The 26,458-nt window shown below is 37.9% G+C and overlaps 1 protein-coding gene across 11 annotated transcripts in view; it reads right to left on the bottom strand.

Annotated features, from left to right (window-relative positions):
- LOC129764515 (uncharacterized) overlaps positions 1-26,458 on the bottom strand; it is a 312,433-nt gene that overhangs the window by 172,298 nt on the left and 113,677 nt on the right. For 7 of the 11 annotated variants that reach the window (XM_055763683.1, XM_055763673.1, XM_055763674.1 and 4 more), the window contains one exon: positions 12,727-12,773. The exons of the other annotated variants lie outside the window; for them this stretch is intronic. The gene's annotated coding sequence lies outside the window, so the exon portion shown is untranslated. The remainder of the gene's footprint in view (positions 1-12,726; positions 12,774-26,458) is intronic. 11 annotated transcript variants of the gene reach the window in all.

Below are 26,458 nucleotides of genomic sequence, written 5' to 3'. Positions count from 1 at the left end.
AAAACGAAGCAGAAAAAAACAGATCTGCATCGCAATGCTCGAAATGAAACCCTAACCTCTTTTTCCTTTGATCCGCAGCGCAGCGCAGTGCTGCTGTCGATAGCATTCAATTTTACCCTCAATGATATTCCTTTCCACAACATTACCTTTTATTGCGAACCAACCAGCCAGCCAGCCAATCGCGCCGGTGAGAGGTCAAACCCGATCGAACAGGTAGCCATGCTTCCCCTCCCTCACCGACATGCGTCGGATTAAGTGGTGCACCAAAGACGCGACGGTTAATCCGATTGTTGCGAAAGGTTGCCACCGAGAGAGTTCCTTCGGCATTTCGGATCGCTGTTTTTTTTCTTAATACGACCTTAATTCGCGCTCACGGGCGCTGCTGGTACGTGCGGGAGCAGGATGTAGGGAAAACAAGTAGTCCCACGGGGATGGACTTTAATTGTAAAAACGAGTAATAAATGAAGCACTGGGTTCCTTTCCTCGCCGGAAGATTTGCTGCGGGATTGCACAGTAAAACAATTAGGACAATAAAGGATTTTACGGCAATGGTCATCAGTGGTGCTTACGGGTCAAGAAGCTGCTGAGGGTTAAACTGTTTATACCGCTGCTGTTTTCATTTAAAAAAACTTTATGCGTTCGCTTTCGTCCTTTCTTCTTCAATGACGCTACCGTTTGTGGAGAATTTCAGCGCTTCTAAATGAAGAATAATAGTGTGCTACAAAATAGTGAACCCCTGACGGCTAAATAAAATTACAATTTTCTTTATCTGACGACCAATTTTAATTATTATTGAGATTCTAAGAATTTATCCAGAATCATCAACCTTTTTTGCATAAAATCATAACTCAAAATCCAGATGTCTGATTAAAATATGATGTACAGAAAAGTTGTTGTAAAATTTACGCACTATTTAGAAAAAAAAATCAAACTCACTGGATTACGATCCTGCTCAGAAACTCAATTTAGTATTAAAAGTGTTTATAACTCAAAACATGTTTCCATCGATATTCTTGGAAATATTTTTATACGAGAACCCTTTTAATTTAACAAATTTTAAATGAAACGAAATTTGGTATGTGGAGGTTTTAGGGTGCAATAAATGATTCTCTGGTGGTTAGATACTCCTCCCCCCTCTATAAGGGGGGGCTCCCATACAAATGAAACACAAATTTCTGCATAGCTCGAGAACTGATCAAGCAAACGAAACCAAATTTGGCATGTAGAGGTTTTAGAATGCAATAAATGTTGCTATGGTGGTTCGACACTCCTCCCACCTTAGTAAGAAAACGTGAATGTTTAAATGTATTGATAACAAAAATCAAATTTTGGGCCGGACGAAGTTGGCCGGGTCAGCTAGTACATTATAAAAACAGTTGTAATACAAATTGATCATCCGATAATGAAAATTGAAATTTCGGGTAGTCGCAATTTTTTTGAACATTTATGTACAATGTTTAAAGCATCGGAAAGAGTCGCATCAAAATCGGATGAATTCAAAAAAGTTGTAAGGGGTTGTATCTAGGACACGACCGCATATTTTCGACGTAGAACTACAAAATTATATTATGGAATCCACTTGTTTACCACTTCGCATATTATTTTAGAATGCATCGAAATTTTTGTAATAGATTATGCTCTTCGTTACAAATAAATTTGATGAACGTCCTTTTACGTTTGATATGATGCCTAGGACTACCAAAATATTTGAACTTAAAAATTGTCAAACGATCATTGTATTTTACATTTCCCTCTAAAATTATTGCACATCTCATGTTTACGTAGTTCTCGAACCTCGAAAGTTCATTCAACTCTAGTATCTGAAATGACGACTTTCCCAAGCTTCTCAGTACAAAGCGAGTACAAAAGTACTCAACACCAAAAATTACCCCCGACTTACATGTATTTGCAAAGCACCCAGGCACATTAATTTTGAAGTCCGTGTTAGGTAACCACAGCTCGTGGGAACAAAAATACCACCGATTTGCATGTATATTTGCAAAGCGGATTTCCACAGGTACATCGATTTTGAAGTCTGTGTTGGGGAAACCGTAAGTCGGGCCAATCAAAACTCGGCAGTTAGGGCGTTTAGATAACGCTTGACATTTTACAGTTAATCAATTGTTCATCTCATGAAAAATAATATTTTAATAATTGTGATAGACGCGCAGAAATATTTCCTATCACAAACATCTTTCCGATCTGTTAAGAATGTTCGAGGTATAAGCATTCGAAATACGGGTAGAGTTAGCACACAAATCGGCAGATCAAATGTATGGGAAAAAAGGAAGTTCTTCCAGTTTTCATGAATTTAAAATGTTTTGAGATTAGCGAATTGTGATGTATAGCATATCAAACAAATCCTAGAGAATTTCCGATTCGATTGGTATGCAAATCATGAGAATTTGTTCACAGTGAAATTGATTTGGCACCCTTCCTGAAAGACGTAGTTCTACGTCAAAAAATGTATCCTCAGTTTTCCACCGAAGAACACAGCTCTCACCGTTTTAAAATATCTATTTTTAAGCATTCGAAATACGGGTAGAGTTAGCACACAAATCGGCAGAACAAATGTATGGGAAAAAAGGAAGTTCTTCCCGTTTTTATGACCGTTTGAAGATTAGCGAATTGTAATGTATAGCATATCAAACAAATCTTAGAGAATTTTCGATTCGATTGGTATGCAAATCATGAGAATTCGTTCACAGTGAAAATAGTTATTAACGTTAATTTTATTTCATAAAAACGTGACCTGTTTTCTGATTTGGCACCCTTCTTGAAAGACGTAGTTCTATGTCAAAAAATCAATGATTAATAAATTCTAAATTAACACATGGTGTTAGCTGATCGCTCTGCAGGGTGAAACTGAAAATTCGCGATTCCTCAGTAGTGATCCAGCTAGCGACCAGACAGCAGTGGCAGCGATGCTTTCCATATAGCCTCTCTCGGCGCCGAGAATTTAGTTTAGTTTTCCGAATTGGCCATTTATCCAGACTAGAGGCGAATGAACTGAGAAAATGTTTTAAGCTTCTACAATTCAATACATCATTATCATCATCACCAATATGTTCGGACACACTCCTATATTTACACGAGCTCTTTCTGGTAAAAAAGAAGGATAAATCGTCTTTTTACTACGTAGGCTATAATTTTAGAATGTATTGGATTTAAAAAAATAACTCTTTAGTAGAAAGTTGGTGACCCTGGAACGAGCCGATTTTTTTTCCCCAAAATATATATTTTATTAAGGCACATGTGGCGTTAGCCTGACGGGGCCGGGAGTCCAATATTTTGACAATTTTTGTCTTACAACTATGTTAGTAGTATGTAACCGATTACTCGCGGTTGGCTCGAGGTTAGTATTACAAGTGTTCTCATAATTGGTATGTTGCAGTCTTCGATGCTCTGTACGTGTGCCCGACACGGGATACTTCCTATTGAGATGCAGCTGACCATTAATCAGCAACGCCCCCCTAGTCTGTACCCAATATCTAGCGTGGTGCGTCTTTCTCGACTCGAGGAATCCAGGATAGAATGGTCACTAACCGGCGCAATCATCAGCTCGTGTAGAGTTGTTATGAGCGGTACAACCTTTGGCTCTTGTTGAATGATCAGTGGACTGCACAACCTTCGGCCCGTGCATCTGTAAAGAGTGTGTGTATGTATTGCCGCGACTAAGTAAAAGTTTATCGATCGGATAGGAGGGATATGAAACGGGGACACAACGAAGGAAACATCATTAAACGTTAACATCGGCGTTTCTGAGGAACAGGTATAGATGAAGCAGAAGATCAGGATCCCGGCTACCTAAGATATCCCGGACGGGGATATCCGATTGTCTGCCTTGTGCTCTCAGTGCTCTAGAGAGCTGAGAGCGAGCAGCATGGAACCGGATACACGACCAGACAACATGCTCGATGTCGTGGTAGCCATCGCCACAATCACAAAGATTGTTTGCTGCGAGCCCAATGCGATAGAGATGCGCGTTTAGGTTGTAGTGATTGGACATAAGCCGAGATATCACGCGAATGAAATCACGACCTACATTCAATCCCTTGAACCATGCACTCGTCGAGACCTTAGGGATGATCGTGTGTAACCAACGACCGAACTCATCACCACTCCACATGCGCTGCCAACTTACGAGCGTATACTGACGAGGAATGTGAAAAAATTCATTATAAGCAATTTGCCTTTCAAAAAGTGTGCCTTCTGAAGCGCCCACTTTAGCTAGCGAGTCCGCTTTCTCATTCCCCGGAATCGAGCAATGAGAGGGAACCCATGCTAAGGTAATCTTGAATAATTTTTCGACCAAAACACTCAATAGTTGTCTTATTCTTGTTAGGAAATAAGATGAGCGTTTATCAACTTTCATTGAGCGGATTGCCTCTATTGAGCTGAGACTGTCTGAAAAAATAAAATAGTGGTCGAAGGGCAATGTTTCAATGATCCCTAATGCGTAATATATCGCACCCAGTTCAGCGACATACACGGAACAAGGATCTTTGAGTTTGAAAGAGGCACTGGAATTTTCATTGAAGATGCCGAAGCCAGTGGACCCCTCTATTAATGAACCGTCAGTAAAAAACATTTTATCAGATCCAACTTTCCCATATTCTGCCGAAAATATCGGCGGAATAGAATCGGAGCGTAGGTGATCTGGGATTCCATGGATTTTTTGTCGCATGGACAGATCAAAAATGACAGAGGAGTTGCAGAAGTATGGGAAGCAAACTTGGTTGGAGATGCCTGGTGAAGGGTGCTCGTCGTGAGTAAGGTACTTATGGTATAAAGACATAAAACTTGACTGAGGAGTCAGTTGGAGTAGATTTTCGAAGTTATCAATCACCAATGGATTCATGATCTTGCAACGGATGAGAAATCTGTAGGATAATTCTGTGAACCGAAGAGTAAGCGGGGGTACTCCTGCCAAAACTTCGAGACTCATCGTATGTGTCGAATGCAAACACCCCATGGCTATACGCAAGCAACGATATTGTATTCTCTCCAGCTTGAGAATATGAATCCTGGCAGCTGATCGAAAGCAAAAACTGCCATATTCTAACACTGATAATATCGTTGTTTTGTACAACTGAATGAGGTCTCCTGGATGGGCACCCCACCATGTTCCGGTTATTGTTTGGAGAAAATTGATTCTTTGCTGGCATTTCTGTTTCAAATACGCAATGTGTCTCCCCCAGGTACATTTAGAATCAAAATATACACCCAGGTATTTGACAAACATAGAGTGTTGGATCGTTTTGCCGGATAGGTAAAGCTGGAATTGGGCGGGTTCGTGCTTCCTAGAAAAAACGACCATTTCAGTTTTCTCCGTAGAGAATTCGATACCCAGCTTGAGGGCCCACGTGAACAGATTGTTCATGGTATCTTGCAACGACTTTTGCAGAGCGACGGGATTAATACCAGTGATGGAAATAACTCCATCGTCTGCAAGTTGTCTCAGCGTGCAGTCTCTAATTAGACAATCATCTATATCATTGACGTAAAAACTGTACAAGAGGGGGCTTAGGCAGGAGCCTTGTGGAGCCCATAAAACTGTAACGAGAAGATTTCGAGCTGCCATGAGCGAAAATCATGTGCTTTTCTGATAGTAAATTGTACAGGAAATTGTTGAGAATTGGTGAAAGTCCACGATTATCAAGCTTCTCTGAGAGAATTTCCATGGAAACTGAATCAAATGCCCCTTTGATATCGAGAAAAACGGAAGCCATTTGTTCTATGCGAGCAAATGCGATTTGGATTTCAGAAGATAGCAGCGCGAGACAATCATTTGTCCCTTTACCTCGGCGGAAGCCAAATTGCGTATTTGACAGCAAATTGTTCGTTTCGACCCACTTGTCCAAACGAAGTAGAATCATTTTCTCTAACAATTTACGAATACAGGATAACATTGCAATCGGCCTATACGAGTTGTGATCGCTAGCCGGCTTGTTGGGTTTCCGTATGGCTATCACTCTCACTTGTCTCCAGTCATGCGGGACAATATTCAGCTCCAGAAACTTGTTGAACAAGTTCAGCAAACGCTGTTTTGCCAAGTCGGGAAGATTCTTCAACAAGTTGAATTTAATCTTGTCCGACCCCGGAGCTGAATTGTTACATGAGAGAAGGGCAATTGAGAATTCCACCATCGAAAAATTCTCATAATCGCTTTGAAGTGGAATGTCGCGTACGACGTTTTGTGCAGGAACGGTGTCGGGGCAAACCTTCCTTGCAAAGTTAAAAATCCAACGGTCAGAGTATTCCTCACTTTCGTTTGTATGGTTTCAGCCACGCATTTTCCTAGCCGTATTCCAAAGAGTGCTCATAGCGGTCTCCCTTGACAAACCATTGACGAACTTCCTCCAATATCCACGCTTTTTTGCTTTAATCAAACCTTTTAGTTTGGCTTCTAGAGCTTGGTACTTTAGAAACCATTCCACTAATCCAGTTTTCCTGAATTTTTTGAAAGCGGATGATTTTTCAAGGTAGACCTTTGAACATTCCTTGTCCCACCAAAGTGATGGAGGACGACAGCGGAAAGTGGTAGCCGGTACACGTTTCTTTTGAGCTTGAAGTGCGCTTTCATAAATCAAACTCGATATAAAGCTCTTCGAGTGGAGAAAGTTCATGCATTGAAACAATTGCTTCAGATATTATTTCCGCAAATGTTCTCCAGTCAATATTCTTCGTGAGGTCATACGAAATATTGACTGACTCACGAGAGCTTGATTCATTAGCGATCGATAAAATTATTGGTAGGTGATCACTACCGTGGGGATCTTGGATTACCTTCCACATGCAATCCAGGGATAACGAAGAAGAGCATAGAGATATGTCTAGCATGCTTGCCCGTGCAGGAGGATTGGCTATTCTGGTTGCTTCCCCAGTATTCAAAACTGTCAATTTGAAGTTGTCGCACAGATCATAAATCAAAGTGGCACGGTTGTCATCGTAGAGTGATCCCCATGCTGTTCCATGGGAGTTGAAATCACCTAAGATTAACCGCGGCCCCGGCATTGCCTCGATAGTATCAAAGAACTGATGGCGGCCTACCGTAGTTCTGGGAGGGATATATATCGAAGCAATGCAGAGGTCTTTGCCACTGATTTGTGTCTGGCAAGCAACAATTTCAATGCCTGTCATCGATGGGAGAGTGACTCTATAGAAGGAGTGACATTTTTTAATCACCAATAGTACGCCACCAAGCGAGTCATTTCGATCGAGGCGAATAATGTTGAAATCGTGGAAATTCAGCTCGTCGACTGAAGAAAGTCATGTTTCACAGAGGGAAAATACATCACAGTTAGAGTTATGAACTAAAAATTTAAATTGGTCTAGTTTAGGGATGATGCTTCTGCAATTCCACTGTATTACAGTGGTCAATTCCTTGACCTCTTGCACTGAATCAGGCATCGAGGGAAATGAACGCTGCTAAAAAACTACATTTTTCTTTCAAGAATGTTCTCACTACCGGAAGCAAACATAATACTATGCTTTTAAGAGAGTCATTAATATTCAAAGCATTCAAAATGTTGTCCACCAGGTCAGAAAGCTCAAACAAGCCAGGTTGTGACTGTTGCTTTGACCGCGAAAAAGGAACAGACGTATTGGGTGTTGTTCCGGAACGTGCTGAGGACCCCTGGTTAGTAGAAGAACCGTGTAAACCAGGAGGTACTTGCTTCGGTCTATTTTCAGCACGTTCGGTTCGAAGTTTCAATCCAACTTGGGAAATTTCGGACTTCTTACTGGGGAGTGATGGAAAAGTAGTAATTTTCCTTCTCCTGATGGCACCCTGCGATGTACCAGAACTTCCCGCGTTGGGAGCGTCAGCGACAGGCTCGTCGTTCTGCAGGAGGGAGTAAGGATTGTCCTGCGTCGTTGGCACGGAATTCTTAAGCATTTCTGCATAAGTCCGTTTTGAAAATTCCTTTAAGGAACGCTTGTTTTTTTCCCCTCTTTGTATGTACACCGGGCATTGAGAAAGATCATGGGGGGCCCCGTCGCAATGAAGACACTTGCGCTCTTTTGCGCAAGAAGTCCCATCATGACTCTCTCCACAATCTGCGCAACGCTTTTTTTGCAACAGTAGACGGCCGTGTGACCAAGTTGCTTGCAGTTGTTGCAACTCATTACCCGGGGTACAAACAATCGAACAGGTAAACGAAGCGCATCTATCGAAACGAAGTTTTGAAGGGCGGAGCCCACAAAGGTTACTCGAAAAGAATTTGTCGAACTGAGAACTCTCTTATTATTTATAATAGATACGGATTTCAGTTGGAACGAGCCGATGGTTTGCCTAGTTTTGTAGAAGCAGTTGATGGTTGATTCAAGATTTATTCTTGTTCTCGCGAGAACAATACACGAGGGTTGTGGCCTTATTGTCAAGACACGGGGTGCACTTAGTACGCATCTCTTTTCCTAGACACCCACTGCAGCCAAAGGCGATTCTATATTTGTTTCACCGCCACTATTATCTACCTTCGAGAACGCATAAAATCAACAATGGTTATGTGTGATTCAATCATACAAAACACTCTTCACCTACCGGTATGAAAATGGGCTCGATACGTCCCATTTAATATTCCCCTTCTACTTTACTGCTACGCGTTAATGCAAGCTCTACACAAAGCTTGCTTCGTGCGAATTTCGGAGCGAAAAATTTCACACATCCGCTCAACACGGTTACAACATAGAAACTGAAGTACGTGTTACCTTTTGTGATATTTCGGCCGTTTTTGGAGCAGAGCACGGTTCAATTCCAACAATTCCATTAACAGTTTTACTGATTTTGAAAAGGTTGTGCCAGGTTACGCCTAGCTGGTCCCAGAAAACACACTTCTGTGTCTTCTTTCCGAAGCGGTCCGGCCTCGCCGTCAATGTGACCCAGGTTAGCCAGGGTCAACATTTGTCTTTTGGTGCTTGGGATTCTTAAAACATATTCTCTTTTTATCCCCGGTCATGATCTGATGTAAAAATGACATTCTTTTGTACCTAGTAAGCATTATTTCACCAACTTTTGGTGGTTTTCTTGTTGTCTGTCGATAAAATCATGTTTTTTTATCCCATTTATTTATTTATTATTAGCATTTTAGCTGTAAACAGAGCCGGGTTTTAATCGCGTACATGTACATATGTTCATGTTTCTATAAATTGTAAATTACACAGGAGTAGTAGCCAATTAGGCATTAGGTTTTCTGTTCCGTTTCATTATGATAAATTATTACACAGTAGTAGCCATTTAGGCGTAAGGGTATTCTTTCTATTCTTCCATTGTTCAGTATACCGGACAGCAGAGACAGTTGATATTGATCATTGTTGGGTTATTTATAGAGCAACCGATGTTTCTTGCAGAGCAGTTGTATGGATGAATCGATCTTTGTTCCACCATGGATCGATCTCCATCGCTAATGATGGTTGCGTGGACGTAGTTATTCTATAACAACACAAAGATGATCAATTGAAGGCCCCGAGTTTGAACTCACGATCGATCGCTTAGCAAGCGAACGCGTAACCAAGTGGCTACGAAGACCCCCTAAAATCATGTTTTTTTTATTAATTCGTTTATTTTTACAGGCTCAGTTACTTAAGTTTAAAGAAGCCGAATTCTTAAATATAATTTTAAAACTATATATATAAACAATTTTCTTACATCTATGGTTAGTAAGGTGGAAAACCGATTACTCGCGGTGTACTCGAGTTTAGGAGGGTGACATATTTTTAGGAGAAGGATGGGATATAAGGAAATTGTAACAATGTTGATGAACACTGATTTCTTAAATCTATTCGTATATCTATAGTGTATTTACATTTCAACTTATTCTACTATTTATAGCAAGGGGACGAATTACCCGCAAAGGAAGGAAAGGAGGGTATAAGCATGTAGGGACAATCACACACGAAGATCTATAGCTTTAAGGAAAACATATATATGGGACATGTAATCAAGGTCTAACCGAGCCAACACATCTCTCACCGGCACATTGGGCTGTCTTCCTCGGGCTCGAAGGGAGTTTTCTAAATTCGATCTGGCGACCAGATACACCTCGCACGACGAAACAATGTGCTCGATGTCGTGATAACCTAGGCCACAAACGCAGAGATTGCTGCTGGCAAGATTGAAACGAAAGAGTAGTGCATCTAACGAACAGTGATTGGACTTGAGTCAGGAGAAGGTGCGAATAAAGTCCCGACTGATGTCTAGACTTTTGAACCACGGTTTGAGGCTAACCTTAGGGATAATCGAGTGAAACCACCGGCCCAATTCATCTTCATTTCACTTGCGTTGCCAGTTAACGATGGTATTTTTGCGGACTAAAGAATAAAATTCATTGAAGGCGATTTGACGCTGATAAATATCGCCTTCAATTGCACCTACCTATGCTAATGAGTCAGCCTTCTCATTACCCGGAATGGAGCAATGTGAAGGGACCCAGATAAAGGTAATGACATAACAGCGTCTGGATAAAGCACTCAAAATTTCTCGTATTCTCTCAAGGAAGTACTCACTGAACGGATAGCTTCGACAGAGCTAAGACTATCCGTTACGATGTAATAGTGTTCAACAGGTCGTGAGGCGACACTGTCCAGCGCCCAATGAATTGCTGCCAATTCAGCAATATACACTGAGCAAGGATTCTGAAGACTGTGTGAGGTGATAAAAAATTCGTTGAACACTCCAAATCCTGTGGACTCGTTTATAGTGGACCCATCAGTAAAGTACATATTATCACAATTGATACCCCCATACTTTTCATCGAAGATCGTTGGAGCGATCCTCGATCGTTGGTAATCTGAATATCCATGGATATCTTGCTTGATGGACAGATCAAAATGCACAGAGGTATTGATGTAGTCAGGGAAACAAACACGGTTGGGAATATACGAAGAAGGATCAACCTGCATGGAGATGAATTCATGATATGAACTCATGAATCCGGAGTGAAAATTTAGCTCGATCAGCTGCTCAAAATTTCCGATCACCAAAAAAAAAATCATAATAACAGATGTCAAAAACAGAAAAACTGATGTTCGGCATGAGTTTTTGTATTTTACATTAGTATGTGTAACATTAATATGTATGAATTCCGTCTTCATATATGTTTACTTATTTCGCTTAAATTACTAATTACTATTACTAATTACTGTAACAAATGGTCGGTGTTAAGTCAGAGCGGACCAAGTCGCAAAATTAAAAATTTTGAGTTATTGATGGAATTAGGTTCAACATTTTGTAAGCTACATTTTACATTTATCAGATTTGGAAAATCACGCGTACAGCATAAATAACTTATCGAAATTGTTTTGAACGCTCAATGAAAACCCCTTATAGCAAAAAAATGTTTTGGAGAAACGTTCTCAACCCACGAACCTGAATCCTCCAACAATATGCATACACCTGACACTATTTATGGAGCAACGAATATTCTCAGATTCACGATGTTAATTTGGTGAAGGTTTTCTATGTTTCAATTATATTCATTTATAGTGAAACTTCTTCAATGTTTTGGAAAATCGAAATGTTGGATTTTCAAATGCATTATTTCAAGACTTCACTTGTAATATTATTATCATAATTATCCAGGAAAACGTTCACACGATTTCCTTAAAGGTATTCCAACTAGGACACAATTTTCATGCTGTATTTATGAAAAGAGTGCGTGGAAATATGTTGCTCTTTCCAGAAGACAGTATAGATCAGCTATACTCATCCTGCGGTTGGCCCATCTGTTGTAACTTTATTTATTTTTTTTGTATGTATAAAAATAACGAAACCCTAAGAAATCATTACCTAATTTTTTTTAACATGACATGTTTTTATGGAATAGAAATAGCAAATATAGCGTTCATTCTAAGGACAATGTGGAAAGTGAAAATATTGCAATTTAAGCTCCGCCCGTTATCAATTTATCGAGTGTAAACAAGCTGTTTGCGATTTAATAACATTCACGGCTCATCAGTCATCCAGCTAGTGAACAGACGGCAGTGAAGTTTTCAAAATTGGCCTTTTTCATAGCAAGAGGCGAATGAACTGAGAAATTTAAAAGCCTCTATAATTCAAACTAGTATTATCACTGCTCAAGTCACAGTCTCATTTCAGCTAGCAGCCAGCAGTCTTTCTCGAAGCAGATGTCAGACATGGCTGTTCTGCTCTATACAAATTAAGAACGGAAGATAGATATCGCACACAGCAGTGTGGTCAATGCTGTAGATTAAGCTGGATTCTGTCAAATTTTTCTTTGCATGATCCCTGGCACATCATTAACATTTACTATATAAGGCTCAATTGATCGTACTCGACCACTCTCAATTTTATCATAGTATATCAAGCCTTCGGTTAACAAGAGAAGAGAATCCTATAGTAATAGTTCGTTATTCGTATCCCTTGTCACTACGTAATTTGTGTATATTGCTATGCACAAACCAAATAGTCAAGTACACTAAAAACTTTCAAAACGTACACATCGGACTGTCTTCTCAAAAATAGTCGAGTGAATTGGGTTGGAATAAAGAGATTTTTGGTTTATCAAAATTTGGCCGGTTTTCCAAGTGAAAAATCCAATCCGAGTCTTTGCCAAAGTGCCCGTGCCAACAATGCAATGAAACAGCGCAATCCTAAAAACTTCCAGTTTTTTTTAGATATCATCTGTGAAACCCAAACGTAACTGATTTTTTTTTTCAAATTAGAGTTGGCAACCCTGCTCGTACATTTATTATGATGTGTCTCACCTCAACGAACTACTATTCCGAAACGAACCGTTCTCCCGTTTTTCAATCTAGAAACAAAGAAATGAAAATAAAAACACATTATTATTTTCGTTTATTTATCAGACGAAAATCTATATAGCTTTAGAATAAAACTTTCATGAAACAGCAACGTAAAGGAACTCGAATAACATTTGCCCTTTTTTAGCTAATCAACAGTACAAGCTCCGCTCGTATCTTCAAAATCCAGACGAACAATTGCTCCCCAGTGGCAATCCTTCTCTTTATCCTTACGTTGTCTTCTGAACACTGAACACAACTTTTATATAAAGGGTGAAAAAACCGAAGTGACTTTGTATAAAGTGGTGAAAACTAATAACTTCTTTCAGCGCCACAGTCCCATACCAGAAAACGTTTGTTATCTGATTAGTTGTACTACTTTCCTCGGTCGAAGTTGCGGTTCATTTTGTGAGTCCGTTGGTGATTCTAGAAAAAAAATCTTATTCTCGCAGTTCAACGAAGGCGTTGAAATCTGGGGAATATTGATTGATTCTCTGAGTTTCTTTTCTGCTTGAGGAAAAGAAGATGATCATCACTGGTATAACGAAAAATTGGAAACGCATGTCAGCCACTTCTATTGATGATCGAGTTGAATGTTTGAATGGTTAAATTTGATTGATCTGCAAATCACATCAGGATACCACGACTATTTTAATATTCGTAGAATTCTTCCCTAATGATTTATTACTCCCGAAAAAGGGAAGCGATGATGAATTTAGAGTACAAATTAAAACGCTACCCCATCTCTTCACTTCCCATTCGTAACATAACGCCAGAACTCTAGAACAACAACCGAAGGATAATGTCCTCTCCGTGGGTGGATAAACCCACCCGCAGCATCCCTCCCCACCATCCCAGCATCCCAGCAGCACTGCAGCCGGGTGGCAGTTTCCGCGTTATGAATAGCTTTTAGTGTAATGATATTATGATGCTTTTAGCTTGTCTCGTAGCTGTGTAGCTACACATCAACGGGAAGCATGCGACAGCTCCTTTTCTCCTGCCTCCCGCCACACTTACCCGCACCCGAGTGGTGGAGCAGGATACGTGGCAATTAGGTGGCTGCCTGTTCTGACGACGAATTGTTGTTTGCCATTCCGTCAATATTTCTAATGGCTTCGAACTGGATCTTATCACGTTCGGGATGGGGAATGGTTGTCTCCTGTTGTGACAGAGGGAGCAGGGGATGAACGAAAAATGTGGTGAGTGGAATAAATAGCCATTAGGGAGGAGGACTGAATTACAGTGGATGATGTGCTGATGCTGCCATAATCGATTGGCTATTGTAAATCGAACAAACAAAGCTCAATCTCCGTTGGCATGCGTCATTCAACGGATTCTGATGAGAGACTCCTTGCTTGGGCTTTTATTCGGTGTTGAATAATCGAAAATAAAAATTTGAAAAGTCAAACAAGGGATCAAATCGACTGAGATCAGTTGATTCCCGACACAAATGCCTCGGTTGCGTACAATCCCGTTTGGGGCTATTCCCAGCTGAGCTAAATTACCATTCCGATTTGTTAAGCAAACGCAAGTCGTTACCAGCATTTGTTCTTTTGGTTGCGTCCCAGGATTGTGAGAAAACATTGAAAATACCACAAAGCTGGGGGATATCTTTTGATAATAGCACGTCATCATTTATATTCCTGCTAGGAATAAGAACTGGGATGGCTGGTAAAATGTTAAACAAACGATTGTGTCTCCTGTATTTCTCGTGTTTTTTCCCTCCTTCATTTATCTTTAGATTTTTCTGTGCGTATGGTAATAAAGAGAGTTTTTGTGCAAGCATTTTGTATGTTAACTGCCAGCGGCTATAAGCTGGAACATTTCACTCGATAGCCGTATCCAGCGGTGACTTTTTTTTTCGAAAGGAATGGGAAAGTGTGCCATCTGGGTTTTATGGTGGGAAGAAAAAAAAAATACATACAGGTTACTTTTGAACTCTTTCAACGGCTGAATGAAGACGTCGGTTTTTCTCTGGACTTTATTCGAAATTCGAAGAGCTTGATGTGAAGTCGTTGCTTTTGCAGCATAGAACGAATCAATAAAGAAATGGTCTGATATAGCTCAAATCACTATATATACCAGGTGTGCGAGTTGAAATTATCCGGTCACTTTGTCGATCATTATATTTTAATCAGACATCTGGATTCTGAGTTACGATTTTTTTAAAGAAAGATCAATGGTTTTGAATACTCCCTTCTAAGAAATCAGTCGTAATTGAAATTGGTCATATGATAATCAAGATTGTGAATTTGGGTAGCTTCTATTATATGTACCAAATTTCAGTAAAATCGAAGAGAGTCGCGACAAAATTTGCTGTTTTTCGGCTGATTTGACGTGGAAATAAGAATAGATAGGTACGATTTTTTTAGTATTGAATTTGAACTCTGGTTTTTTGCTCAATGTTATTACTTGAAACTACTATATAAGCACTTTTGGCATGAATGAAAGCATCTAGAACTTGATAATTGAACGACTTCGTTAGGACGCCTCGGGGACGTTTGAGTATAACCGTGGCGATAATCAGTTTACTTGCGGAGTATTGACAATCCTTTAAGATTTAATAACTTGACCACTACAGCTTCTTTGAGTGTGTTTTGCCCCAGATCAACAGAAAACAATGTTTGTTCCCGGCTAAAACACTTGAATTTCTATAATATGACGTTCCTTACTAACATATGCGAAAAATCTAACGTATCCGATATCCAAATCCTGCTGAATTTGCTGTATGTTTGGATTTTTATTGCAACAGTTTTTTGTCTTGTGGCTGTTCGAGCGGATTAGAACGAGATTCGATTCCAGTGACTCGGTCCTCAAGGCTATTGCAATGCAAACTCCCAGAAAGTTTTACAAAAATCATCAATGTAGTATTGGAGTATTGTTTGCTGGTTTCTACGATAGGGATTCACAAAAAATAGAGAACGAATTGCCAAAAGTGCCCCAAAAGTGAAATTGCTCCGGAAGGAAATCACAGACGAATTTCTTGCCAACTCGTCTTAGGAGTTGGCAGCATTATCTCAGATAATAGTGAAACGTTGTGGGTGTAAAGACATGGGTCATTTAAGCATCTTTGCATACTTGAAATATTCGAAAAACAATTAGACTACTTTTTGGAAAAATCCAATTTTTTTTCTTAATTTTTTACAAAAATTTATAGCTTAAAAACTATGATACCTACAAAACTCTTGTCAAAGAATGAAATGTCGAAAATTGTTTAAATTTTCGCAAAACATTACCAAAAAATTTTTGGAAAAAAATTTTGCTGACAAAAAAGTTTTTAAAAAAATTAAAATTCATTTTTCTCAAAAACGTATTTTTTTAAATCCCCAATATATATATATATATATATATATATATATATATATATATATATATATATATATATATATATATATATATATATATATATATATATATATATATATATATATATATATATATATGAATAGCCCTTACAATTTCCAACAAGTCATCCATACATCGAAAGATGGTCACTTTTACAGGGAAAAAGTTTTACAAACAACAACTTCTTCATGTTTTTTTTTCGAAAAAATAAACAACTTATACTAATTTTGTTTAAAAACAAGATAAATAATTTTTTATATTTTTAATTTTCTGCTAACTTTTCTCTATTTGGGAACATGTCAAATGTGAGAATTTACACATGAAAATGTTACAAGCAAAACATTATTTTTTTCAGGAATCTTCTTACAAAAATTACATATATTTCAAAAACTATAAAAGGAAGTTGATGTCTTCGACAAAAGTTCATATTTTAACAAGATCTAAAATTTTGTCGAATACACTATATCGCTATCTTGACATTAAACAAAATTAGGATTAGCTGTATTTTTTTCAAAGAAAATATACAAAAGTTGTTGTTAAAAAAACTTTTTCTCTGTAAAAGTGCCCATGTTCCGATGTAGGTAGACTTGTTGGAAATTGTAGGGGCTATTGATATATATATATATATATATATATATATATATATATATTGATATATATATATATATATATATATATATATATATATATATATATATATATATATATATATATATATATATATATATATATATTTTTTTTTTTTTTTTTGGGAATTAAAAAAATACGTTTTTGAGAAAAATGAATTTTAATTTTTAAAATGACTTTTTTGTCAGTGAAATTTTTTTCCAAAAATTTTTTGGAATTTTTTTGTAAAAATTTAAGCACTTTCCTACATTTCATTCTTTGACATTAATTTTTTAGGTATCATAGTTTTTAAGTTATATTTTTTTGTAAAAAATAAATTTTTGGATTTTTCCAAAAAATGGTCTAATTGTTTTTCGAATATTTCAAGTATGCAAAGTTGCTTAAATGACCCATGTCTTAACACCCCCAACGTTTCACTACTATCTGAGATGGTGCTGCCAACGGCCAGTCGAGTCGAGTTCGTCCACATCTTGAGATCCAAATGTTCAATCAAACAGTGGGGACAGCTCGAAACTTTTATTAAATGATATAATGCAGTTTAGGTTTGGCAAGAGCTTAATCCAACAAACGAGCATCTTGAATGATATTTTATCAGGTTAATAAAATAGTTTTTTTATGAAATAAATTTTTAATTGGTACAGATTTTGACACAGATTTTTGTACAGATTAAAAAAAAATTATATGTGACAACACTGATCGTCAGTTGTTGCTCAGATACCGTGCAAATCGGTTGCGCCAAATCGTTCACTTATAGTTACAAGGCTTGATATCACGCACTGACACTTCTCGTTTGGTGGTCATCGGAGCAACATCGTTGCCGGCGAGCGTCGAGCGGAATTGGATTGTGTTTTTCAAGACAGATGAAGAAGGATAAATGGAGTAGTTTTCAATCCACAAGGGCCCCTCTCAGGGCTAGAGACGAATGAAGTGCAAAAGTTTAAAGTCTCTTTAAACCAAACAAGGAAGGAAGGGAGCACTGACGCGAAGAAACAGAGCAGAAATAAATCATTTGCAACTTAAACTCAGCCCTTACACTGGACGAGAGTATAAAAGAGATGTAATTTACGATTTTCATTTTAGAGGCGAATGAAGTACAAAGTTTGAAGCTTATTATTATTGGTAGTTGAAACAGGTTAGAGGGTCTTCGTAGCCAAATTGGTTTCGTGTCCGCTACTAAGCGAACGATCATGAGCTCATAACTCAGGGCCCCTCAACTGACCATCTTTTTTGTTTTTGTTTTGCTCAATTGGTAGTTGAAACAGGTTTCCCTTATAATTTAACAGTAATGGGTCGAGCAAACTGTCTTATGTTTGCGGATAAGGTGGAAACCGAGGTCTACCATGATTCAAGTCCAACAAAGGGAGAAATCGGTCGTAGACTCTTCCGGGCGCACAACGAATAACAACGGATAACGAAAGCTATATGAAAAGAGCTTGAGCTTGGGTAGACTGTACAATTCGTAGTTGCTCTCCGTGATTGACCTGAACCAACCAAATTGCACAAAGAACACACAGAATGACGCTTGGGACTAGCAAATCATTCTCGTTTGGCAATTTTCGGCGATTCAAGCTTTAAATGGTCAATAACGACGCCGGCCACGTCCTTACAGTCACCAGGGGAAGGGAAGGAATGTTAGTATGATATTCGCCGCCCGAAGGCCAGAAGGGTCGCCTCTATAGCGTGGTTCCCTAGCGTTTATCATGGAAGGGATAGTTGTTAGTGGGAATGGTTAAGAAAAAATCAGGATTCACTGCGGTAAGTGATGTGATTCTAAAATCTTAAATTTTATTTTTTTAATATTAAAATTTTTTAACTTTTAATTTTCAATTTTTAAATTTTTTCAATTTTAAAGTTTTCAAATTTTTAAATTTTAGAATTTTGAAATTTTTTTTTGAAATACTCAGATTTTCAGATTTTAATTTTTTGATTCTTAGACTTTTAGAATTTTAACAATTTTTATTTTTGGGTTTTTGAATTTTTAATATTTAGATTTCAACACGTTATGCCCCGACTTCCTCCCGCCGCGCCCTCCATTCGGCGCGCATCAAGAGCGTCCGCACAACATCAGTGTCGGTCCCAGCTCCCAAAGATTGAATAAATAAAAAATACTCAGCAATTTGACTAGAAAGTAGTCACATTTTGTAAAACATCCGAAACCAAACCGTACATATTTTCATTTTACTACTCAACAACGGATGAAGAACCTCTAATCTGAGTTTATAAACTCATTCTAGTGCCTGGAATTGAAAAATAAGGAACCAAAAAACTAATATAAATATATAAATGCTTTCAACTAACTAACTCACTCCAAATGAAAACTGAAATTAGAGCCTTCTGACTCAAATTATGAAATTCTGAAATTTAAAATCTCTAACATAATTAAACCCTGGACCTGACCAGGAACGCCACCCAACGGCGAAAACAAGACGAAGTGTATTTAACCTTGCATACAAATCATCTCGTCCCCACCGCGAAATGGCGCTCAAAGATTCGATGCACCTATGAACGAAAATGCGACCGAATCGTATGCAATTGCGAAAAGTAGACGAATACACCGAATTGCTGCGGTACGGCTGCCAATGCAAATCAAATGAAACCAGTATGATGTATGTGTGATAGAGAAGAGAACCTTGCTGGAGAAGAGAAGAGAGACTTTGAGAAAAACAGCTCCACTTAGCTCAACAAAACAAACACCCTCTCAACACATACACACAATTAGGAACGTCACCGCACATAACAGCGTGTGACCTTTAAGAGCAGAGAGTCCGTGGTACGCGAGAATCAAAGAGACTTGCACCTCATATCGCTTCCAAACTTTCATCTGAAATACTGCTTAAGAGAATACAAAGAAAAAAAACTTAGCGCGCGATTTGGCCATCGCATAACGCCTGCAGATTCTCCCTCGGTGATACATTCACTGCGGCACACAAACACACACACACTTCGTATTAAAATGGAGGAAAAAGAACACACGATAACAAAATCCCGTCCGCATTATAATTAATCGTGAATAAACGCGCATAACTTTTCCTTCAGAAATATGAACGTCACTTGCAAAGGCACACAATGTTTTCAATGCTTTTTCCATTTTGGAAAGATCACTTTTTCGCCGATTTTCGAATTGCACACCAGCTGACGCGGAGCGAAGAAAAATTATGTCTACACCCGACGACGGTCCGATCCTCTCTCCGGATAACGAAAGCTATATGAAAAGAGGTGATAAAGTAATTTCTAGTTAAAAGCAGAGGTTGTGTTATTGTTGTTGTGTGTCGAGCTCTTTTTTCGTTTTATAGTGCGAAACTTTGAACCCTGAATATTTATGAATATTTTAAGCGATCCTTTTTTTTCTTCTCGCCAAGTTTGTTCAAGTGGCCACATTGCATCAAACAGGTTACACTATCCAATTCCATGAACTGTGACGAGCGCCTAAAATAGAATACAGTTTAAAATTGGAATAAATACTCGCAACTTATTATTTATGAAACCCATATTGAAATCAATGTTCGATCGACAAACAATATCATTTATCGATCGATCACGATCATATTTAGTTTATGATTTTATCCTAAAAAAGTTTTCAATACATCATTTAGTTTCCAGTTACTATTAGATTGTCGTATAAGTTTTGACGTAGGACTACGTCTAACCGGAAGATATAGGGGGTGAAATGGAAATTTACTGAACTGAACAAGTAAGAAAAAATGCAAGATTTGGAACGCTTATAACTCGAGCATTTCTCAATAGATCGCAAAGGTTTTTGCAGCAATTGATAGGAAATATATCTACGCATCTATCATAACGAATAACATTTCATTTTTCTTGAGATAAATAATTGAATAATTTTGAAATATGAAGCATTGTCAAAATGCACTATGTGCCCATTTTTGATTGGTCCATTTTGTGCTCCTCAAATCATACCTACCAAAACGGGCAACCAGAGCAGCAGCGAAATAGAATGAAGCACGATTGGAAAGGAAAAAGAAAAAAATTAACGAAACATTGGTCGCAGTCTCACACATGCGTAATTCTCTACCAGCCAGTCAGCTTAAAAATCCCCGCTCCGCTGCCGTAACGATCATTCTTTGTGTGGACACCGACTGGACAACATCGTTGCTGGACGGGCTGGACGGCGAGGGATCGAGTGCCTTTCTCAAGGCAAGAGGGCGGAGGTGGTAGCGCTGGAGTAGAGTAGAGTAGAGTTTTCAAAGGGCCTTTCTCAAGGCTAGAGACGAATGAACTGCAAAAGTTTAAAGTCTCTATAATACAATACCTTCCTTCCTTCCGTAACGATCATTCTCATTCAAATCGTACACCACATCGTTTCGCATCACAACACATCAACAAACCAACCCAAGCAGCCATGTCTGGACATGGTAAAGGAGGAAAAGTGAAGGGAAAGGCAAAATCCCGCTCGAACCGTGTTGATCTGGAGTTCCCCGCAAGGGTAGCTAGGCCGAGCGCGTTAGTACCAGTGCACCCGTCCACCTAGCCGGCGTTATATAGTTTCGGTCGCCGAAGTGATCGAGTTGGCTGGTAAAGCTGCTCGCGACGATAAGAAAAACCGCATTCAGAACAGAACACATCAAGACAACAACCGGCAGTTGCAGCGAGTGGCGAGAGGCAAACGCAATCGCAAAACGGTATCAGGTAGCAGAAGAAAAAAGTTTGTTCTTTATACAAACTGCTTTGGTGGCAAATCCAGAACAAGGCGGCATCGAGGGCGTTCGGAATGGTTTTTTTTCAAAACCACGAGTACTAAGTTTTCTAAATTGGAACCATTCCATAAAACAAGGCGCTTTTCAGGGCCATTAAACCTTCCAAAAAAGAGTTTAGGAAATACAGTTCAATGCTTTCTAAAACAATATCCAAAATAATAATAAAACACAAATTGATTTTTTCATAATTTGTTTGCCAGAATATGATGAGTATGTGAACTTGGCAGTTGTTCTGAGCTTATTGATTTTCACCAATTCTTAAATTGCTTCTAGATTGATAGTACAGTAATTTACACTTATCTCGACATTTAGCTAATTGGACGGACCTGTAATGCGACATATTTAGTTGGACATTTGTGTAAACATAGAGTTCGGGGTCCAAATTATGACCCCACATTGAAAGTCGACACTGTACCACTGTCATCGCAAATGTTCAATTACAGGTTAAAATCGCCTCCAATGCGACACTGAGTGGTGTTTCGGCACGTCGCGTTAAATGTAATTTACTGTACAACATGTCACAAGCAGGATGGGAAGAAATTTTCCAACTGTGAAAGCTGTGGCGAGTGGCAAACGCAATAGCTAAACAGGAAGGTTTAACCGAACAAGATGGGAATATCGAGTGAAAAACACAACACCAAAGGTTCTTTTCAGAACCATCAACATATTCATAAAGAATAAACAGTAAACAAATCCATTTTTCAGGTAGATAGGTAGGTATTCACGTAGGAGAAGAAAATAACACAATATATTTAAAATATATATTTAACAAAAGCTGTCCCCTTTGTATAGTCCTACGTCACTCCGGTTATGTCCCCGACATTACCCACCCGTCTTTTTTTTTTCATTTTTATGCGAAATGATTACATAATATTTGTTGTTGAATTTGTATTCTTCCATCTTCCAGGAAGCCTTATTGTTTCCGTTTCCAAAACTGTTGAAGCTTTTTTGCCTAAAATTCATCAAGGTGCGTTTTTATTTCAATTATCGATTTGAAAGATTTGCCACGGAGATTTTTTTAAGAAGAGGAACAAGTAATAATCGAGTGGAGCAAGGTCTAGGGAGTATGGAGGATAAGGTAGAATCAAACTGTAAAAATTTCGTAATAATTTTGTAATAAGGGTTAAGAGAGTGTTCTGGTCTACAAATTTGGAAAAAACTTTTTTTTTTCTTCATATTGTTCTTGGGTGGATTTTTTTGAAATTTTTATTTTTACTGAGTTATAGCTATTTTAATGTTGCAATACCTCATCTGGTACTACATTGACCCAAAACTTTAAACGCGTTTTACTCAAAACTAGCTTTTTTCAAGGTGGCTTGCATGATTTCTAAAGTTCTACTGATTTATTTCACATATTTTCATGTTTCATATGAATATCTTTCTCTATCACATGAACGAATATAAAATGATTTTATGTTTATTTTGACGCAGGACTACGTCTATCAAGACTATATGGGGGTAAAATGATAAAAATTAAAATTATTTCTAATGCTTATAACTCGACCATTTCTCAATACATTGGAAATATGTTTGCATCAATTAATTTGAAATGTTTCTACGCGTCTAACACAATTATTAAAAATTACAATATAGTAATTGTAAAACGTTAAGTGCAATACATTATCTAAACGCATTAAATCCCACATTTTGATTGGCTCAATTTGTGCTTCCATTTGTTCCAACCAAAAAGGGCAACAACAGTAACAGCGGAACACCATTTGATAGAGGTGAATGAACTTCGATGTTTAAAGTCTCAATGATATAATTAATTCTGTGCATATCATTCTATACAATGGAAATAACAAAATTAAGAGTACGGAGACACCATAGAAATTATGGGGTCAGTCTTGTCGACCTCAGTCTCACACCAACTAGCGATCAGACAAGAGCCTTTCCTGTTGTTGAAATCAGCGATAGCAACGCAGCAACATTAGTAGGAAGAATCGCAGCAGCAGCACCAGAATAGGCAAACGTGTTCCAATTTTACTGTTGCTCAGAGGAGAACGGTCAGTCCCCGCTATCAATCCAACACACAAAATGGTCCAATATTGCTTGATTGAGACATCACATCACAATGTGAAATGATGGTGCTGGTGGGTCAAAATATAATCGCCGAGAACAAGAATGAAACAAGCTATCCCCTGCAGTTGGAAACTGAAGGTAAAATTTGTAAAAAAACAATTCCACAAAGAATTAATTTTTCGGATCAAAAAAATCATTATCCGTGCTCAATTGTGTGATAACATTTATAAATTACAAAAAATTTAAATCGTCATAAAAAACGTGCCAAAAATGGTTTTTTTTCAAATGGCCATTGTGTAAAAAACTTTTTTTAATGTCCGAGGTTCCTGCAATCCCTTGGCCGAGTGGTTAGCGTCATAACTAACATGCCGGGTGTTCGGGTTCGATTCCCGTTCTGGTCGGGGGAATTTTTCGTCAAAGAAATTTCCTCCGACTTGCACTGTGATCACGCGTATTCTAGAGCTTGCCACTCAGAATGCATTCAAGGCGTGTTATTTGGCATAGAAATTTCAACTAAGTACTAATAAAAATGACGCAAGTAATACTACGTTGAGACGTCGAAGTTCCTCTAGGAACGTTAGTGCCATTGAAGAAGAAGAAGAAGAAGAAGAAGGTTCCTGCAATAGCAGCATCTTTGCTAATTAACACTAGGATTATTATTTATTTATTTATTTACTGTCGTCAATCGAAATTGTAGACCGGTACATTCTTAATACTACTTGAAACTACTTACTTAAAACTGAAAAAAAAACTAAAAGAGCTGGCTGGATAATTTATCCGTTTAATTCAGCAAAGGATTTTAACAAGTTACATAATCAAAAAAATTTTTTTTTACTTATTTATTTATTTCGTCAAACCAGCGTAGACTAAATATGCTGCCCAAATATTACAGTGAAATTTAACTCTATCTTATTCTAATCAGATAATCTTTAAGCATTGACCTTGACATGATTACATCAATTATTTCACTGTGTCCGTTACAGAGGCTCATCATACTATTAAAAGGACTATATTTGGCATAATTCGTTCTTCGGTAATCTATGTAGAAAATGTTAGGTTTTCTCGGGTGCCTAATCGGTGCGTAAAATTTTAAGGTTTTCTAATATTTCTTCTGAGTCCACTCGTTGTGATATAATATCGATAATAAATAGAATCATGACAGAGTTCCGACGTTCTTTTAAGCTTTTAATATTGATTAGCATACAGCGTGCTTCATATGGAGGGAGATGTTATGAAGACCAGCCTAGTTTACGTGCAAATTATAAAAATAGTTTTTGTACAGATTCAATTCTGTCTTCGTGTGAAGTTATATAGGGGGACCATACAATACTACAGTATTCGAGAATTGATCTGACATATGTAATATACAATGTTTTTATTGTGTACGGATCGTGGAAATGGTAACTAAAGCGTTTGATGAAGCTCAACATATTATTTGCTCTATGGATGATTATATTATAATGATCAACGAAGGTTAGTTTTGGATCGAAGACCACGCCTAAGTCTCTTACTCGTTGACATCTATTGAAGGGTTGATTTCCCAGCTCAACACCATTGTTCAAGTGTGTTCTTTTTCTTGTAAAAGTCATCAAAGTGCATTTCCTAACATTGAGCTATAATAAACTCTTAGTGCACCAATTATAAAATATGTCAACTTCATTTTTGAACATTTGAGAGTCTTCTTCATTCTTTATTTCCATATTCAGCTTCATATCATCTGCATAGATAAGTGCCTTAACACTGTTGAGAAAAACGCAAACGTCATTGACAAATAAAATAAATAAAAGTGGCCCCAAACGAGAGCCTTGAGGAACTCTGGTTGTAACAAATAATTTTTTTGAAATTTTCCCATTAAATCTTACCATTTGCATGCGGTCAGTCAAATATGATTCTAGTCATTTCAATAGCTTGACTTCTATCCCTATTTTTTGAAGTTTAAGAAGGAGAAAGGGTATATCAACACGATCGGAAGCCTTACTAATGTCAGTGTATAGAGCTTCAACTTGATTACCATTATCCATTGCATTCAGAGAGAATGTGACAAATTCCAGCAAATTTGTTGTTGTTGACCGTCCTTTGAAAAAACCGTGTTGCTTATTCGTAACTCGTGTCTTTGGTTGTTGAAAAAGTGTTTGGTTTATTATGGCTTCAAAGAGTTTTGGAATGCAAGAAATAATTGCTACTCCACGATAATCTCTTACATCGGATTTGAATATTGATACAAGAAAAGAGTTTTTCCATATTTTTGGGAACCTTTCTGATTTCAGTGAAAAATTGAAAATTATTGAAAAGCCATAAAAGTGGATGAGTTAAATCAGATGCTATTTTTTTATAAAGACCGGTAGAATTCCGTCAGGACCTGGCCCTTTCGAGACACCAAGCTTATTTTATGCGTTAAAAATATCAATGTAAGTTAGTTTTCTGACTCCAACATCACATGAAAGTTCTGGAAGAATTGCAAAGAAGTCACGATCTCGGTCGTGTTACAATATAAACTTCTTGAAAAAGAGGTTGCTAATTTTTTCTGGGTCATTCCCCACGGTATCATCAGGGTGCATGCGCGATGGAAAACCATTGCTTTTTAATTTTTTTTTATGCAATTAAAGAAACTTTTCGGGTTAGACTTTATGTCCGACTCTGGTTTTAAGTTGTAATCTTCAAAAGCGCTTTTAACAGTTGAGTTGAGCTGTTCGCAAAAGTTCAGATATTTTCCGAGATTAGCGTCAGATTTGTATTTCTTGTAAATTTTATGTGCCTTCTGTTTTTTTATTTTTTAGATTCTTTACCATTAAACCAAATCGGATATTTTGTGTTTATTTTTCTCTTTTTTTGTTTTTTTTTCTATAATTTCATCGATTTCTATTTTGATCATCGAGTAAAAATTCGTCACTGCTACTTCAATGTTTTCCACTCTTCTAAATAAATCCTGAAAATTGATATAGTTAAGCTTACATCTGATTGATTGGTAAGTTGCTTTAGTGTAATCA

The sequence above is a fragment of the Toxorhynchites rutilus genome, chromosome 2 (assembly GCF_029784135.1).
Source record: "Toxorhynchites rutilus septentrionalis strain SRP chromosome 2, ASM2978413v1, whole genome shotgun sequence".
NCBI classification, from domain to species: Eukaryota; Metazoa; Arthropoda; class Insecta; order Diptera; family Culicidae; genus Toxorhynchites; species Toxorhynchites rutilus.
This window is presented reverse-complemented; position numbering and strand designations above follow the sequence as displayed.